We start from the raw sequence: 19,650 nt of genomic DNA, 5'->3' as shown, positions 1-19,650 counted from the left end.
ACCAAGGTTTTCACAAATATAAACTCTGAAAGAAAAGTTTCAAAACAGGCAAAAGAACAAGCAAAACCTCATTTAATCCCTTGAGTTTTACATTCTACTAGTGACTTTCTCACATTAATTCTGACTCTACTACCATGCCATGCATGAAGGAAACATGCCCCTGTTTTCTTTTTGTTTGGTTATTTAAAATTTGCTTAATTTTATTGCCTTTAATAAAAGAGGGTTGTAAAACATTTTTTTAATGTGGAAATTATAGCTATAAATTCAGGTGAGCTCTAAAAAAGCCTAACCAATGAATAACTGAAAATAATATTTAAATCCTACCTCTGCAACTCACATAAAGCTAGGCTGCCTACTATTCATATTTTGTGCCTTAGTTTCTTTACCTGTATAATAGGAACAGTAATTCCCCTGTGGGCACAATGAAAGGAATCCCAAATCTGGTGGGTTTGGACAGCTAACATTGGCACACTTCTGCTCCCTGGTGGCAGTTTTTAGAAATATGTGGGCAAAGACAAGGGCAAAACTAAAATGTGGAAGCCATGAAACAAAAACCATGAGATGACTTCCACTAACGCTTCCAGTACTAACACTAATACTTCCAAGATGACTGCCAGCACACTTTTTAATTGTAATTTTCTTGCCTCCTCAATACATATTCCCTCCTACTACTATCAGTAGTCCAAAACAAACAGCACAGGAAATTTCAGAAGTCATTCCATTACCCCAGAGGAATTGTGGTATATATTTTTTATCTTTATTTTTCCTTCTCCTCTAAACCACAAGGATTCGTGACAAATATCCATCTTTTTGTCATTGATGAGTTTTTCTACAATTGTGATAAAATGCACATAACATGAAATTTACCATCCTAATCCTTTGTAAGCATATAGTTAAGTACATTCTCATTATGCTAACCTGAAAAAAATTTTATTGTGTTTTCCTAATTTAAAAAAAAATATTATAATCATTATAAATAGTTTAGAGGTATGTTAAAAACAGAAGTAAAATATTACCCCAAATTCCACCACCAGAAAAAAAAAATCATTTTTTATGTTGATGAACTTCTGTGAATATCTAACCCAAACATTAGCTACAGTCCCCGTGACTGGTGAGACTCATGTATATTTTGGCACTGACCCTAACTGCACTGTTTCCCCACCTCCATTCTGTGTTTCTATGCATAGTGACCCAGCTGGCCACTGCTGTACCTCTTCACTATGCAAAATACTTCCTAATGAAGGCTATACGTGTAGTATAAACCACAGATTCTTAAGACAACAGTAGGGAGAGCAGAGAAAAGTAATCAAGGTAGGGGTGCCTGGGCTCAGTAGTTGAGTATTCTACTCTTGATTTTGGCTCAGGTCATGATGCCAGGGTTGTGGGATCAAGCCCTGCTCAATGTGGAGCCTGCTTAAGATTCTCTCTCCCCCACCACTGTGTCTCTCTCCCTCCCTCTGCCCCTCTCCCGTGCTCACGTGCACTCTCTAAAATAAAAAAGAAAACTAATCAATGTAAAATTTCATTTTATGCATCCTGTTCTTTTGAAGAAGTCCCTAAGCCATTTCTTCTCCAAGAAAATTTTTACCTACCACATATTCCATCTTCCCTGCTGCTGTATAACCTCCTTGTGTCTTCGCTCTCCACCCTCTCTGGCTAGCATCTAATCCCAAAATTCCTTTGAATTTCTTCCATAGAAGAGTTCAGCTTTCTCTTTTTCCCTTTCCTACCTGTAACAGCTGTGCCAATGGAGCCTCATCTTTATGAAGGAGCACACCCATCTAAAACAATCACTGTTTTCTCCCAGAGAATTCTGAGCGCATCATTTAAATACTAGTTTTTTCTCTCTACATATATATAAAATTTTAAACAACAACAACAAAAATAGTATCACACTATCAGGGCTACTACATTGCTCTATTCTGGGGGCACTATTCACATCCTAGTCTATGTGGATGGGCCTCCCTGAGGTTGGTGTCTCTCTATCTCTACACAAAGAGTCCCTCAATACTATACTTTTTAGTTTGTAACTCCACAGTGCCATGGACATTTTTCCCTGTGACTAATTATGGTTTCATATCATTATTTTTAATAGCTGTGTAGTATTCCATATTATATAATGTTCCATGGTCTATGACAGACACTCATAACTGACCCTTATTTCTCATTATTATGAAAAATGCTGTAATTAACTCTGCAAACACATACCTTTGTGAAGATATCAAATTATATCCTTAGAATAAATTCCAGATACAGAATGAAATATATATACATTATAAATTTTGCCATAATTCCAAACTGCCATCTTAAGAAGTGCTAGATTTTACTATATGGGAGTTCTTTTTCTTACACACAATTTCCAGTCATCGACATTATTATAATCTTTCTCCTTTTTTAATATGAAAGGTTAAAAAGGACATCTTAATAAGTTTTTTTTTTCTTTTCTCTGACTATAAGCAAAGTTGAATGTCTGTTATGTATATTTATTGGCTATTTGCACTTCTCCATTTGTGAATAATATCTTTATCATTTGGTCCACTTTTCAATCAGTGGATTTATTTTTTCCTATCAATGTTTAAAACCCATTTAAAAATTAACAACATACTTATCTAATGCTCATTTTTGTTTTCCATTTTGGAAATTCCCTTTCTCCTCAAAGCCCTCCCACAATTCAAACTAGATCGTGACAATGAGACATTGCTTCAATAGTGTGATAAACATGATGAAAAGAAAAAATTCAAATACTTGACTTTAAGTTCCAAGATAACCACTTCTGTAGTACAGAAGATAATCTCAAAAGTCAAAACCTTTGATAGAAAAAAAAATTATGTTCTAGTCCATATCTGTCATATATGTTGCCAATATTTTTATGGGTTGTTTTGGTTTAGTCTTTGTTTATTTGTTGCCTTACAGATCTTTGAATTTGTTCTTTTATTTTCTTGATTAGATTTGAAGTTTTCTTAACCCCCATATCATAAAAATATTCAACATTTTCTCTGTTAGTCTTATGGCTTCATTTCTTGTAATTAAAACTTTGATGCATCTAAATTCATTTAAGGGCAGAGACTAAGAGAAGAAATCCAGCTATTTTTTTCCAAATGATCATCAACTTTCCCAACATGATTCATTAAATAGTTTATATTTTCCTTGATAAGTTTAGGAATTGCAATTCATTATGAATTACACTTCTATATATACAAGGGTCTATATCTGAATTTTACATCATTAATCCATATGGCTACTAATACACCAGACTATTTTGACTGGTAAAGCTTCATAATATATTTTAATATGTGACTGATCAAGTATCCCCTCATTAATATTTATTTTAAGAAATTTTCTAATATGTGATTAGATATCACATATTTCTTCTTTCAGATAAAATTTAATTTTGTCAGAGTTTACCCAAAATGTGTTTTCAACTTTTTATTTATATTCAATGAAATTATAGATTATTTTTGTACCACCGTGTCTTCCTATTCAAAATAATTTATGAATTAACATATGGAAATTAGTAGCCCTCCTCTACACAATCAATAACCAGTTAAAAGATGTAAATGAGGGGGAAAAAAAACCCGTTAACAATAGCAGCAAAGAAGTTAAAATTCTTGGGAAAAATTTGCAAGAAATATGCAAAGCCTGTATTAGGAAAACTTTAAAACACTCCCGAAAGACATAAAGCTGAATAAATAGAAAGCGATCCCTTGTTCTAGGATAAAAATACTCAACATCTTAAAGATGGCAGTTGTTTCTAAGTTGATTTAGAAACCAACTAAAAATACCAACAAGCTCTTCAATGGAACTAGACTAGACAGTTGATACTGAACTTCGTGTGGAAAAATAAACATGTAAAAATAGTCAGAAAAACATAGAAAAGCTATGATGGAAGGAGTAGTGACTAACTCTACCAGGTATTAAAATACTATAGAGGGCCCCTGGGTGGCTTAGTTGGTTGAGCATCTAACTTCAGCTCACGTCATGATTTTGCAGTTAGTGAGTTCGAGTCCCGTATCGGGTAAGCTCAAGCCCCACTTTGGGTAAAAACACACGAGCCCCACTTCGGGTAAGCCCTGCTTCTCTCTCTCTCTCTTTCTCTCTCTCTCTCTCTCTCTCTCTCTCTCTCTCTCTGCCCCTTGCTCACTTGCACCCTCTGTCTCTTGTAAATAAATACATACATACATACATACATACATACATACGTACTATAGAACCATGGTAATCAAAAAAATGTGGCATTGGTATTTAAACAGACCTGTCAAACTAAACAGAAATTCAAATAATAGATTGAGAAAATATTAAACTTTAGTATGTGATAAAAATGGCCTCTCAACTCACAACAGCAAAAATGGACTTTATCATCAATGGGACTGGAGCAACTGTTGAGCCATCTAAAGGAAAAAGAAAAGATAAAATTAGATCCATACACCAGAGTATATACACACACATATACACATATCCAAATAGAATAAAGAGCTTAATGTAAAAAATAAAGCTATCCAAGTACTAGAAAAAAAACATGGTTAAATTCTTCATTAGCCTGGCATAGGAATTTTCTAACCATGACTAAAAACCCAGAAGCAATTTTTTTTAATATTTTTAATTTTTTTTTTAAATTTATTATTGAGACAGAGAAACACAGAGCATGAGCAGGGGAGGGGCAGAGAGAGGGAGACACAGAATCAGAAGCAGGTTCCAGGCTCTGAACTGTCAGCATAGAGCCTGACGCGGGGCTCAAACTCACCGACTGTGAGATCATGACCTGAGCCGAAGTTGGACGCTTAACCGACTGAGCCACCCAGGTGCCCCCTTTTTTAAAAAAAAATTTTTTTAATGTCCCAGAAGCAATTTTTAAAAGATTGATAAATTTGACTCCATAAAAGATAACAACTACATTGCAAAAAAAAAAAAAAAAAAAAAGGCGGGGCGCCTGGGTGGCTCAGTCCGTTGGGTATCTGACTTCAGCTCAGGTCATGATCTTGCAGTTCGTGGGTTTGAGCCCCGCGTGGGGCTCTGTGCTGACAGCTCGGAGCCTGGAGCCTGCTTCACATTCTGTGTCTCCCTCTTTCTGCCCCTCCCCTGCTTCTACTCTCTCTCTCTCTCTCTCTCTCAGAAATGAACAAATATTAAAAATTTTTAAAAAAGTAAAATGATAACTGACAAAATGAGAAAAATATTTACAACATATATCACAGATGAAAAGCTAATATCCCTAATATATAAAGAATTCTTAAAAATTGAGATGTTCTGCGTTGAGTGTTCTGTGCTAAGTGTCTGAGAATTATGAGAGCAAAGAAGAGGGCATTCAACAGACTAGGAGGGGAGGGCTTCTTGGAAGAAGTGATGCCTAAACCAGTATGAGTGAGGCAGAAAAAGAAAAGGAAAGGGAAGGTCGAGAGATAAGAGCTTGCACTTCATCATATCCACAAGATAGAGTCATTGTGGTATCTTAAGGAAAGTGGTAGTGCTTAATTCCACAGGAGATATAATCGGGACCAGAATACCTAATGGCTAACAGGCCATTGCACTTTACAGTATGAACGGACTCTTTAACTCTGCTTTTTCTAGCTTCCATGACTGACTAGTGCTTTCTGTAAGTGAGAGGATACATTCAATCAGGTTACAGTGAAGTCTGGCTCACCTGGGGGCCATTTGGATTTTTACAGTCGGATCATTCTGTGCTAATATTAAACTTTCCCTCCCAAACGGTAATCTGATTCCCAAACTCTTGGGAAATACCTCAACACAGAGCCCATCTCAAGGTATAAATGGTCGGGTGCATATTTCAAATACATATATCATTCTTTCTGTAATGTACATAACAGATTGCAGACAGCAATGACTTCCCAATATGAAAACCAGGTAGTGGAATATAGAAATGGTCTAGCAGAGAAATGATGAGAATCCAACTAGGGTAATCAGGATGGGAATGAAGAGAAGGGGCCTGAAATCACAATCTTCCTCCCATGTATGCAGAAATTACTTTTCTCATTATAAAGCAGAAGCCTGAAAATATCTTAAGCTAGAATTAAATTAATATTATCAAGAATATCCCATACACAGTAAAGCAACTTTATAACTTCATTTTTATTTTTTAGTTCAGAATTTGATCTTTGGATTAGTATTTTTCTGGAAAGAAAGAAAGAAAGAGAAAGAAAGAAAGAAAGAAAGAAAGAAAGAAAGAAAAAAGAAAGAGAAAGAAAGAAAAAGAAAGAAAGAGAAAGAAAGAAAGAAAGAAAGAAAGAGAAAGAAAGGAAGAAAGAAAGAAAGAAAGAAAGAAGGAAAGAAAGAAAGAAAGAAAGAAAGAAAAAAGTGGTATTTGTGATGATGTTCATTGAGGTAGAATTTACCTGGCACCATAAATGGACAGACTTCATGTCAATCTTGTAAACATAATATGAAAATATAATCACAAAAGTGACAGAATTAAAATAATGATCAGATTTCTCGTTATGAATGAGCCTCAAGAAATGAATTAGCCACATCTCCAAAAATGGCACTTAGTGATTTTACAGAGGGTCTGGAAGAGTTACAGAGAAAATAGCACTTTTTTGTTTGGTTTCTGTTAACTTTGCTATTTTCCAAAAGGAATTCTCCTTCTTTTTCTTCTTACTCACTTCTTTTTCTTGGTTGTAATCTCTCAATATTATGTAGCCCAATAAACTTTAATTGCTTTATATTTAAACTACTTAAATTAGTTCCTTTATTTCTTTTTAGGTGAGATTCTTTTCTCTCTGCACCTATGCTTTTCTCAAACTACTCACAACTATGTGTGTGTGCGTGTGTGTGAACCTATGTATATGTACATATATATACATAAATATTACATACAATGTTTTGCAATGCAGCTTCACTTATCACATAACATAGGTACATCACAAAAAACAAGTACTTCTTTTTCTATGAATCTTTACCTAGTAGCTTAGGAAAGGGGTCTTTGTAAACTTTATCACTTGCTATTGAGTTACAGAATCAATAGTAAGGTTGAGATTGCGGTAGCATTTCCTAACTTCAACAGCAAAAAACTGTCTCACACAGGAGATGAGAGTCTGATTAAATCTGCAAAAGTTTTCCTTCAAGAAGTGATGAACATTTTTAAAATTTAGATATCTGGTATTTTATGACTTGCTTGAGAATTACTTAAAATCTTACACCACATAGGTCTTTAAGAGTATTTGCCTCTTACCTAATGCCATCTGTTGTAGATCAACTTATTATGTATAGCATCATCTCCAAAGAATTCTCTGCATTATTTATAAATATTATAATATGGGTTGTAATAAGTTATGAAAAAAATGCAAACACATCTGGAGGTCATTTAACAGAAATCAATAAATCCTTTATGAATTGAATTATTATTCAGATCTTAATCTGATTGGCTCACTAAACATTTCCATTGTTTCACTAAACATTGCCAGTTTGTCCAAACATGCCTCAAAACTCGATCAAAAGACTCAGTGACTACATAAAACACTAATTAAGTTTTTCATAACACTATCCCTTAGAAAGCTATAATCCTCTCACATTGGTGAATCTTTATTTGGTCAACAGAAATGTAAGCATGGAAATTTTGGCAATAGAATTGCAAACATTTAAAGCTACACAGGCAAAAGGAAGTATATTTGTAGAGGGCAGTCCATATAAGAGAAACTACTCATTAAAGATTACTTTGTCCAGTTTTTTAAATCATTACTTCAAACCTTAACACCCCTTTGTCTATGCCAATATAAGTATCACAGAGCCCCAGAAAAGGAGTCCTTTGTACATTTTCAAACCACCAAAACCACAGTTACACATATTTAGAATCCCAATGGACTTTCCCTTGCAAGATTCCCATTGATTTCAGCAGGACACACCCATTCCCCAGAATACAGTCAGCTTTTCTCATCTACTCTAATGAGAGAAAACATTCTATTAACAAAACAGATGGCAACCATTACAAATGTCTTATTAAATATTAAGTAGTGGGTGCTTTCTCTGAGCCAAGGAACAGTAATAGGCAATATCCATTATGTACACTGTACTGGCAAAGTCAGTCTTTTATAGACTCTCACCAGAATTGAGTGGTTTGACACCTCACCCTAAAAGACAGGAAGGTCACAGTTTCTGCCAGCCTACCTTGGACTAAGCACAGTGTTAGATACATTATATGCATTATTACTTTACAAATAACTGAGGTTCTTATAGGTCACAATAAATTACCTACTACAGAACATTATTTTAAAGGGTCAGGCAGACTCCAAAGCCCAACCCTTCCCACTTTACTATACCCTGCACAACCTAATCTGAGGTATAAAACAAAAAAATGTGAAAGCATTCTAAATTAACTCACATATCAGCCCAAGTGTTACAGAGATAACATGGCTTCTTCACTTTGAAGTTAATATGGTTTTTCTTCATCAGTCCCCACACTGTGTATGGTAGGCAGAAAAACTACTAATGTCAAGTCTGGTTTAAACCTTAGTGCAATCCAATAATTTTAACTGTCTCCACAGGTAGCATCTAGTGGTCCCTTTAGAGCATACTCTTCTTCTAGTATAGAGCAGCATGACTCATGTTCTGGATGGCCAGGCAAGTGGCACCCCCTCTACCCTAGAAAGGAGTGCTCCAAATTTGTTCCTTGTTAATGATAAAGGGGGGAAACATGATTTTGAAAAACGCTTTCTCATTGATAACCTGGCTTGCAATACTATGGTCTTGGAGCAAATTTGAATTCGGGAGCTACATTTCTTCCATACCTTCTCTCCATCCCCTCCCCAAGTAAATGGATTTCTAAACCAGCCAGAGCTAAGTTTATGTATTCAGAAAAGCAAAAGAGAAAATCATATTAATAAATTTCAAAATAAGTTCGTTTTACAATTCATTTTATAATCATACAAGCATGGGTACATGCAGCTAGTCCAATAGAACCACAATTTTATAAAATTATTTTTAATTTGAAAACAAACTTTTAATTATTAACACATAGCATATACTATATACACAGTGGATGATAAATTATTGCAGAACCCTTTTTAAAATTTGTTTTTGTTTATTTATTTTTGAGAGAGAGAGAGTGCAAGCAGGTGAATGGCAGAAAGAGAAGAAGACACAGAATCTGAAGCAGGTTCCAGGCTCTGAACTGTCAGCACAGAGCCCGGCATGGGGCTCGAACTCACGAACATGAGATCATGACCTAAGCTGAAGTCGGATGCTTAACTGACTGAGCCACCCAAGCACCCCTGTTGCATAATCTTTTAAAATGGTTTGCCTACTCAATTTCCTTTGTTAAAATATTTAAGTATTAAATTAAGAATCAATTCACAAAATAAAGCAAATATATGTATATATATTCATAATAATTTCCCTTGCACTTCACTTCCCAAGGTAACAAGAGTAATGTTAACATCCTTGTCTGTATTTTTCCACACCTACACCCACACTCATACAAGTAGAGACATGCAGACATATGAATAGGGATTTTTGTATCATTATATAAAAAATCTGTATATATTACTCTGCAACTTGCTTTTTTCATTTAACATTCATTAAAATTTAATTCTCAAACTGGTTAAAACAAAACCCCACACAAATAGTATGGGAACATGTTTAAATTTCATTTGACTCACTAATGAGGGAGTCAGCAGAATAACAACATTGATTCCATTTCAATACAAGAAACTTGGACTTAAATGAACAGTGAAAAAAGGAATGCTATAAATAAGACTGCTAGATTAAATATAAAATTGGTCATTGTCCTACGGGGAAATAAAATATAACCTTTGGGGTTATCTGCTTTACTATGCAGAAAAAAAAAATCATCACACCTTATTGGATTTCTACAAGTCAACCTTTAATTTTACCGAGTTGTAAAATGCCTGGGCCCTAATCAACTGTAAACACTAAGTCAAGTCAAATCTCTCTTCCTCAAGAAAGAGCTAGATGACCCTCAGACTGGCTTGTTAGAAAATGCTATAGCAAGATATTAAGAGCATGCAATCATCTTTGTTTTTTTTTACCTTACTTCCAAGTTTTGGAAAATTTTCCTAAACATAACAGATCATGGATGTCCCTTTGGATTAATAGATATGTTACTTCCAATTCATTTTTTAATAACTGTATAATCAATCTGTAGTATAAATGCTCTACAAACAATCCAACAATCTCCCTACTGATAAACATACAGGCTTTTTGTTTGTTTGTTTGTTTGTTTGGTTGGTTGGTTGGTTGGTTGTTTTCAGGGATAGAATTTAGTGATTCATCCCTTACATATACTACCCAGCGCTCATCCCAACAATTGCCCTTCTTAATGCCCATCACTCATTTAGCCCAATCCCCTCCCACCCCCCCCCACCAGCAACCCTCAGTTTGTTCTCTATAGTTAAGAGTCTCCTAAGGTTTGCCTCCCCCTCTGTTTTTAACTTATTTTATATTTTTCCTTCCATTCCCCTATGTGCATCATTTTGTTTCTTAAATTCCACATATGAGTGAAATCATATGGTATTTGTCTTTCTCTGACTGACTTTTTTTGCTTAGCGTAATACACTCTAGTTCCAGCCACGATGTTGCAAATGGCAAGATTTAATTCTTTATGATGGCTGAGTAATATTCCATTATAGATAAATAGATAGATAGATAGATAGATAGATAGATAGATAGATATAGAGGTATAGATACCACATCTCTTTATCCATTCATCAGCCAATGGACATTTGGAGTCTTTCCATAATTTGGCTATTGTTTTTAGTGCTGCTATAAATATTGGGGTGCATGTGCTCCTTTGAATCAGTATGCTTCGGATAAGTACCTGGTAGTGCAGTTGATGGGTCATAGAGAAGTTCTATTTTAAACTCTTCGAGGAACCTCCATACTGTTTTCCAGAGTGGATGCACCAGTTTGCATTCCCACCAGCAGTGAAAGAAGGTTCTCCTTTCTCTGCATCCTTGCCAACATCTGTTGTTTCCTGATTATTCATTTTAGCCACTGTGACAGATGTGAGGTGGTATCTCATTGTGGTTTTGATTTGTATTTCCCTAATGATGAGTGATGTTGGGCATCTTTTTGTGTGTCTATTAGCCATCTGCATGTCTTCTTTGGAAAAGTATCTGTTCATGTCTTTTGCCTATTTCTTCACTGGATTATTTGGTTTTTTTGTGTGTTTGATAAGTTCTTTATAGTTTGATAAGTTCTTTATAGATTTTGGATACTAACCCTATATCAGATATGTCATTTACAACTATCTTCTCCCATTCCATAGGTTGCCTTTTAGTTTTTTGATTATTTCCTTAGCTGTGCAGAAGCTTTTTATCTCAATGAAGTTCCAATAGTTCATTTTTGCTTTTGTTTCCCTAGCTTCCAGAGACGTGTCTAGTAAGAAGTTGCTGCAGTTGAGGTCAAAGAGGTAGTTGCTTGTGTTCTCCTCTAGGATTTTGGTGGTTTCCTGTCTCACATGTATTTTTTTTCTAACCCCCTCCCACCACGCCCATCTCACATTTAGGTCTTTCATCCATTTTGAATTTATTTTTGTGGATGATGTAAGAAAGTGGTCCACTTTTCCCAACACGATTTGCTAAAGATTGTTAAAAATTGTCTTTTTTCCATTGGATATTCTTTCCTGCTGTATTAAACATTAGTTGACCATATAGTTGTGGGTCCATTTCTTAGTTTTGTTGATTGTTTCCTTCACTGTGCAGAAGCTTTATATCTTGATGAGGTCTCAATAGTTCATTTTGCTTTTGTTTCCCTTGCCTCCAGAGGCATATGTAGTAAGAAGTTGCTGCAGCTGAGGTTAAAGAGGTTGTTGCCTGTTTCCTGCTCTCGGATTTTGATGCTTTCTGTCTTACATTTAGGTATTTCATCAATTTTGACTTTATTTTTGTGTATGGTATAAGAAAGTGGTCCAGGTTCATTCTTCTACATGTTGCTGTCCAGTTTTCCAACACAATTTGCTGGAGAGACTCTTTTTTCCATTGGATATTCTTTCCTGCTTTGTTGAAGATTAGTTAGTCATACACCTGTGGGTCAGTTTCTGGGTTATTTATTCTGTTCCATTGATCTTTGTTTTTGTGCCAGTACCATACTGTCCTGACGATTATAGCTTTGTAATACAGCTTGAAGTCTGGAATTGTGATGCCTCCACTTTGCTTCTCTTTTTCAAGATTGCTTCAGCTATTCAAGTAATCTTTTCTGGTTCCATACAAATTTTAGAATTGTTTTTTTAGCTCTGTGAAAAATGTTGGTGTTATTTTGATAGGCATTGCATTGAATGTGTAGATTGCTTTGGGTAGTGTAGACATTTTAACAATATTTGTTCTTCCATCCATGAACATGGAATGTTTTTCCATTTCTTTGTTGTCTTCTTCAATTTCTATCATAAGTGTTCTATAGTTTTCATAGTACATATCTTTTACCTCTTTGGTTAAGTTTATTCCTAGGTGTCTTATGGTTTTTGGTGCAACAGGTTTTTTCCCAACATTTTGACCATGGCAAATAATGCTACTTTAGTATCTTTGTATATATGTTCTTTGATACTGATGCTTCTATTGCTAAAATAGAGTTCGAAAAGCAAAGGCGTCAAGATCAAAGAAAATACATATTTTAATTTAACACCTATTGTCATACTCTTTTATGAGTGTTGACAGTTTTGGATGTAGTCTTGTGTATATTTTTCTCCCAGTTAAGTCAAAATCCTAACAAGATTGAAAATGCTAATACCTACCAGGTGTGCCATCCCATGAAAAGATAACAAGTTTCATGCCATCAAACATAATGACAATGACTACTCAAACTCTGAATCAATAATAATAATAATAATGTATACATTTATATTGACTCAAAATAAAATGTTAACTTCTTTGTTATTTGCTTCCCTTGTTGATACTAAATCATTGCATTTGGTACTATTTGGCACTATTGATTTATTGATTAAATTTCCCTTTTACTAGTATATAATAACTAGTTTGTTTCTTGTCTAGTTCAAGAAATTGCTGAAGTAATCAGGTTGTGCTATTATTGTTTCCAAAACACTCGGATCCATGAACTTCCAATAGCAGGAATAATACCGTATTTTTAATTGAGCTTTTAAAGTTAATATCAAGTATTTGTTAATATAGAAAATGTATAAACAACTTGCATATCCCTCAATATGATCAAATATGTTATAAACTGATTAAATATATTATGCTACCTCCATATTCCATAATACTATGCAGTCTTTCCTTCAACCATAACTTCTTGTTTCTGCCTTTGTGCCAGGACTGTATCAGACACTGAGAATATAAAAGTGCTCCAAAAAATACCCCCACAATTATAGTTGGGAGGATGCCAGTAAGCACACTAATAAATTTATAATTACAAACAAACTAATAGTCTAAAAGAAATACAGTTGTGTAAAGGTCTATAACACAACGGGATTCATCTAGACTTGCCCTGATCTGGGATCAGTTAGCAAAAGGGAAAAAAGAATTTTTCAGAGGGACCAGCATGTGCAAAGAATCTAGAGAATGTAAATGTGATAAAATATATTATACTTCATTCTGCCTTGGCCTGAGAGATCCTTTTCTTACACCCAGCAAAGAATGAAAGAAGGATGAAACTCCAAGCTGGTATGGAGAACTGTATCTGGGTGCTTCACATTTCCTGCTGTGTACCCAAGCTGTATCAGTGCAGCCTTGAGTCTTCTTCTTCAATGGCCTGTGTCAATTGTTAAATAATTGTCTCAAAAAAAAAAATAATTGTCTCGGCTCCAAAACTACTCTTCTATGCTCTGATTTGTGATGCTAGGGCTGGCACTCTGCAAACCACACATCAGCTTTGCCAGCTAACTCCCTGTTTAGGCTTTTCCAATGGTGGTGGGTGGGGGAAGTTAGGGGAGGCTGAAAAGGTGAAGGAGGGAGAAGAGACATGGTCCTTCCTTATTGCTTCCTATAGGCTTCCCATCTTCTTGCTGTTCCCAACTCCACCTCTTCATCCCAGGAGCAGCAGCTCCTTCCCATTAACAGGCTTTGATTACAGTTGTCACTTTTCCAGTATATTCAGAACCAGCCTCAAGCATCCCTCAAAGGCTCCAGGACCAACCAAGCAATAGACCCTCCACAGAGGTCTGAGTTTCAACTCTGCAGGGCTCATGCAAGTTTCTAAGTTTTAATAATTCTAATATTTTTTAGTGTTTATTTATTTATTTTAATGTTTATTTCTGACAGAGAGAGAACATGAGCAGCGGGGGAGGCAGAGAGAGAGAGACACACAGAATCCAAAGTAGGCTCCAGGTTCTGAGCTGTCAGCACAGAGCCTGACACAGGTTAGACACCCAACCGACTGAGCCACCCAGGTGCCCCTAATGTTTATTTATTTTTGAAAGAGAGTGAGAGCACAAGCAGGGAAGAGGCAGAGAGAGAAGGGAGGCACAGAATCTGAAGCAGGCTCCAGGCTCTGAGCTGTCAGCACAGAGCCTGATGTGGGGCTCAAACCCACAAACCTCGAGATCATGACCTGAGCTGAAGTCGGTCGCTTAACTTGCAACTGAGCTACCCAGGTACTGCTAATAATTCTAATCTTTAATAATTCCAATCCCTTGGTTCCATATTGTACTAAATGCCCCTGAATTGTTCACTTTAATATGACTACTTTTATGTTATGACAATTTCACTTTAATAAAGACAAACAAACAAACAAACAAACAAGCAAATAGCTGGTGTGGTTTCCACCTCCACACTGGGCCCTGCCTGATAAGTGGGCCTTCATTACACAAATAGCAGCCTTTGAGTTTGCTTTTACTGTCTAAGCCACGTAGTCTCTCATCAGCCCATGTTCTTGTCCATTTCTCTAGTTCCTGCTGTTCAGAAGATGACTGACTGTCAGAGGAAAGCATTGTCTTGACCTGTGCTGTCCAGTACAGTAGTCACCAGCCACATATGGCTATTTAAATTTAAATTTAATTAAATAATTCTGTTCCACTTACACTTTTCAAGTGGTCATTACCCTCACTGACTAGTGACTACAGTAGTGCACAGAATATTTCCATCATCGCAAGAAAGTTCTACTGAATGGTTGTTGGTCCACACCTCTTCAAAGTTCTTTCCAAAGTATTTTGTGGCTGTTCATCAGCTGGTAGTTAACAGCCTCCCTTGGAGCCTAAATGAGAAAAATCAGGAAAGAGGAGGTTGGGTCAAGAACATGTGTCTTTGCAGCTTTCAACACCTCACTCTGTCTTTTCTTCAACCCATCAGCTCCATTCTTATTCGCCACTCTCCCTACATACACATCAGCAATTACTATATGTGTAAGTCTACATTTATTTTGATTACATACTAGTTTGACTGTGAAATTATAAACCTCTCCAGACCAGTGTTTGGGTTTTTTTCATATACCCTCCCCACATTCATGGTATATTCCTTGAACACTCTTATTGAACATCCGAAGAGGCTAGCTCTGGTTTCAGGGGATTAATTCCAAACTGAAAAAGTAAAACCTCTGCCAGCACAGTGGTGACAACCTGCCTAAATAAACAGAAGTGATTTGAAATGCTCTACTCCTATGATTTCTTCTGGTTTTGATTTTTTTTTTTAATGAGCATACCACTTCAAAAACATTCCTAGTGTGGTTCAGCCCAGATAACTCTAGTAGGAGATGGTAGCTTTCCTTTGTGAAAATCAGCCCAGCCCTAAATCCTTTTTGTTCTTGGGTCACAGATCAGATCCAAGATCAACCCTGAGTGATACAAGACAAAGAGATATGCTGAATGCAATGCCCTTCCTTCAAGATTTTTCCCTGACCGTGCTTCCTACTTTTAAAAGATACACTGAGGCGTATTAAAACTTTTAAGGGTTGAACAAAAATTTGTTCGAATAAGGCAGTACCAAAGCAGAAGTGGTTAGGAGCACTCCACAGACAGGAGTTCAGGTAAAGACTTTCATAGAGAAAAGGCAGGAGCAAAGTAAGGAAATTATTCACTGACTATAGTTTAAAGCCTAGTTGGCTCTTTGTGATTGGTTCTCCTTCTGTTTCAGTTGCATAACCTTGAGTATTTACAGTCTTAGATTTTGGTTTGGTTACATAGGCCAACATGGCATTAGGGCCACCTCAGTCCAATGGCCTCATTGTTTAAGTAATTTACAATGTTTTGTTGTGTGGCTTTCAGGGAAGGCCCCTGAAAGTCTGAATGCAAGGTTCCAATCATAAGGTTAACTGATCAGCAGTAGTCTTGAATGACTTTTTGTAAGCTTTCATCAGGTTTTGAAATATTAGTCTGTAGGTTATGACAACTTTCTCAATATTTATGAAAACTGAATATGGGTTTGAGGAAAAATTTGTGCTTTGTGTAGTTTACAGACTATGTTTGCAGGCATAAATCTGTGTTGCATTGGTAAGGAGTATTTTCTTCCCTCTTTACTACACATATGATATTATCATTCTACATTGAAAGTGGGAATGATCAACATTCATGAATGCTTTGGCAAGTAGCTCAACCTTGCTAACTAAAGGAATAATAAAAGAAAATATTTAAAAAATAAAGTGGATAGGGGCACCTGGATGGCTCAGTCGATTGAGCGTCCAACTTCGGCTCAAGTCATGATCTCATGGTCTGTGAGTTCGAGCCCCGTGTCAGACTCTGCTGACAGCTCAGAGCCTGGAGCCTGCTTCGGATTCTGTGTCTCTCTCTCTTTCTGCCCCTCCCCCGCTCATGCTCTGTCTCTCTCTCTCTGTCAAAAATAAACATTAAAAAAAATTTTTTTAATTAAGTGGATAAATAACAGAGTCCAACTGATATGAGGCCTTGAATATCCCATAAAGATATCCATGTGGTTATGTGAGCCAATTATCATTGGCACGGTCACATTCCCATCTCTTACTTCTACTTCCTCTACTACTTTCTCTCTCCACACTTACAGAAACGACTTCCCTCTCTCTCCAAGTTATATTTGGCCAGTTTTCAGAGTGGTTGACACAGACGGAAACCCACTTTAAAATCGTGAGCAGATGAATATAGAGTGGTAGAAGCCATCAGTGCCTTTCCCATATCGCCTGGGGCAGGGCTTTATGAGTCCTGTGCCCTTGGCCTGACCTCCAACTGATAACATCTGCATCTCTTTGCCTGAGGGCCGTCTCACACAACAGAAAGGAAGTATCAGGGAATTAACACCTCCCAGGAGAAGTCTTTACCCAATGATGGATGACAGTTGGTAAAAAATACCCAGTTCTCTTGTCCCTTGGGTGAGATCACTGTGAAATGTATGTTCCACATTGGCTCCCAGCATTTTCCAGTGGGATGAAGCCCTAGTTTTCCAGGGTGGTAACTTGCCTTTATTGGCTGCCTTCTCTTCTATTTCACATCCTCACTGACTTACTGATGTTTACTGGGATCATCTCCCAAATAAACTACTTGCACTCAGATCTTTGTTTCAAGAGCTGCCACTTGAAGACATATGGTAATGATAATAGTTATCATTTGTTCAGCATATGTCATATGAGAGACACTGTTTTAAGAGCTTTATATGTATTCCTTGGATAAGGCAAATACTATCATTATTAGGCCCAGTATACAGATGGGGGAGCTATAGCACAGTAAGATTAAATACTTATCATTTGAACCTAGCCAGCATTGTTCCAGAGCCTGTTCACCTAGACTATGCTATGTTGCTCACTGACTCAAATAGGCCTTTGAGAAATAAATAAAAGTGAGAAAGGAATAAAATAAAAAAGAATTAATTCATACATTTTAAGTGCCTGGCAAAGAAAGAACTAGCAGACTTGGGTACTTATTAAATAAGAAGTCAAGAGAGGGGAGCAAGTATGAATGCAATGATGAAAGGAGGTATGCCCCTAAATAAAAATTACATTGACTCTAGAAGATTAAAGATGGTGGCAAATGTTTTGCTACTCCTCCTATTGAGAGGTGGAGGTTAATTTCCCTCCTTCTTGAATCTGGACTGGCATCAGTGAATTGCTTGAACAGTGGAATGCACAGGAAGTAATATTCTGACCTCCAAAGTTAGATGCAAGAAGCCTTGCAGCTCTGCGTGGGTCTTTTAGGAAACTCTTCTCTGGAAACCCTGTACTACTATGTGAGAAGTCTGACTAGCCAGAGGCTGCCATGCTGGAGAGGCCACATGTAGGAGGTCCAGCTGATACTGTCAGCTGAGCATAACTTTTCAGCCATCCCTGAGAAGGCCCCAAACATCCGGGACACTCCAAACCTATAGTGTACCAATCTGTCTGAAATGCAGGCAATAAATGGATTTGTTATATGCACAGAATTTTAAAAGAATAATAAAACAAACAAAATGCTGGTCTGCTTTTTATTATCACCATGAACTAGCAATTCTTATCAATGTCAGTGATAAACTATTACTACCTAAAGACATCTTCTATTGCCCTAATTTATAAACAATTGCTATGGTTACTGTTTAGTTTTAATAATATGCATGTAAACTTCAAATTAGCATATTTGTGTTACTTATCCTTCAAAAAACACTATATTCTACATGGAAGTCAATGTGGAGAATTCCCAGTTATACAGTCAACCCCCAACACATCCAATCTCAGCAAAGGTATAATCATTTCAAGCTCTCAAAAAAGGAAAAAATCTCCCAGATTTTCATCTATGTAGGGAAAGACCCAGTTCTTCCCTACCAGGTGTTTCTTGTGTGTCTCCATTACTACTCACACAGAACACTTCACTTCTGACACTTCTGGTCACCAAATGTGTGGAGGTTTTTTCCCCTAAACAAGCAATTCTCTCTGACACCAGCTGAGTGCCCTACAAGGCAACTCATTATCTGACTCTAACTACCAGGAGAGAGCATCAGACCCCACAAGTTAAGGGCTCAGACCCACAAGACTGCCCTCCACATACACACGCTTCAGACACTAGTCACAAGTCCAGGTCATTCCCTGTGCTTCTAACCAGTTACAAATTGGAGGTACCAATGACCTCCTCCTTGAGTTCAATTAATTTGCTAGAGCAGCTTACAGAACTCAGGGAAAACACGTTTATTAAAGGATATGATAAAGGATATAGGTAAATAGCCACGTGAAGACATACATGAGGCAAGATCTGAGAGGGTCCCAACTACAGGAGCTTCTGTCCCTGTGGAGTTGGGGTGTATCATCCTCCTGGTGTAGATGTATTTCCAGCCTGGAAGCTCTCCAAACCCCTACTACTGGGATTTTATGAAGGCCTCCTCACCTAGGCACAATCAATGATTAAGTTCATTTTTAGCTCCTCTCCCCTCTCTGGAAGATGGGGGATGAGGCTGAAAGTTCCAAGCTTCTGTTCATGGCTTGGTCCTTATGGTCACCAGTCCCCATCCAAAAGCCATCCAGGAGCGCACACAGAGTGACCTCAATAGAACAAATGATGTGTCTAGTGCTCATATCACTTAAGATAAGTGTTTATAAGAGTTTTAGGAGCCCTGTGCCAGGAAGTGGGGCAGAAATAGATATATAGATATAGATATAGATATAGATATAGATATAGATATAGATATAGATACAGATATAGATATAGATAAAGATTATAATTTCACACTCTCTATGTGGATATTGTGGTGGTGTGTGTTCTCCAGTCTCCGGAGGACTACATATTCCTGCATTTAGAGGATAGACTCCAATAAGCAATGATAGAACAGTAGTTGCAAAGACAAAGAAACAAAACTTCAATTTAATCATTCTATC

This window comes from Panthera leo, chromosome B1 (genome assembly GCF_018350215.1).
Source record: "Panthera leo isolate Ple1 chromosome B1, P.leo_Ple1_pat1.1, whole genome shotgun sequence".
Classification (NCBI taxonomy): Eukaryota; Metazoa; Chordata; class Mammalia; order Carnivora; family Felidae; genus Panthera; species Panthera leo.
The sequence above is the reverse complement of the archived record's forward strand: the minus strand, read 5'-3'. Positions refer to the sequence as shown.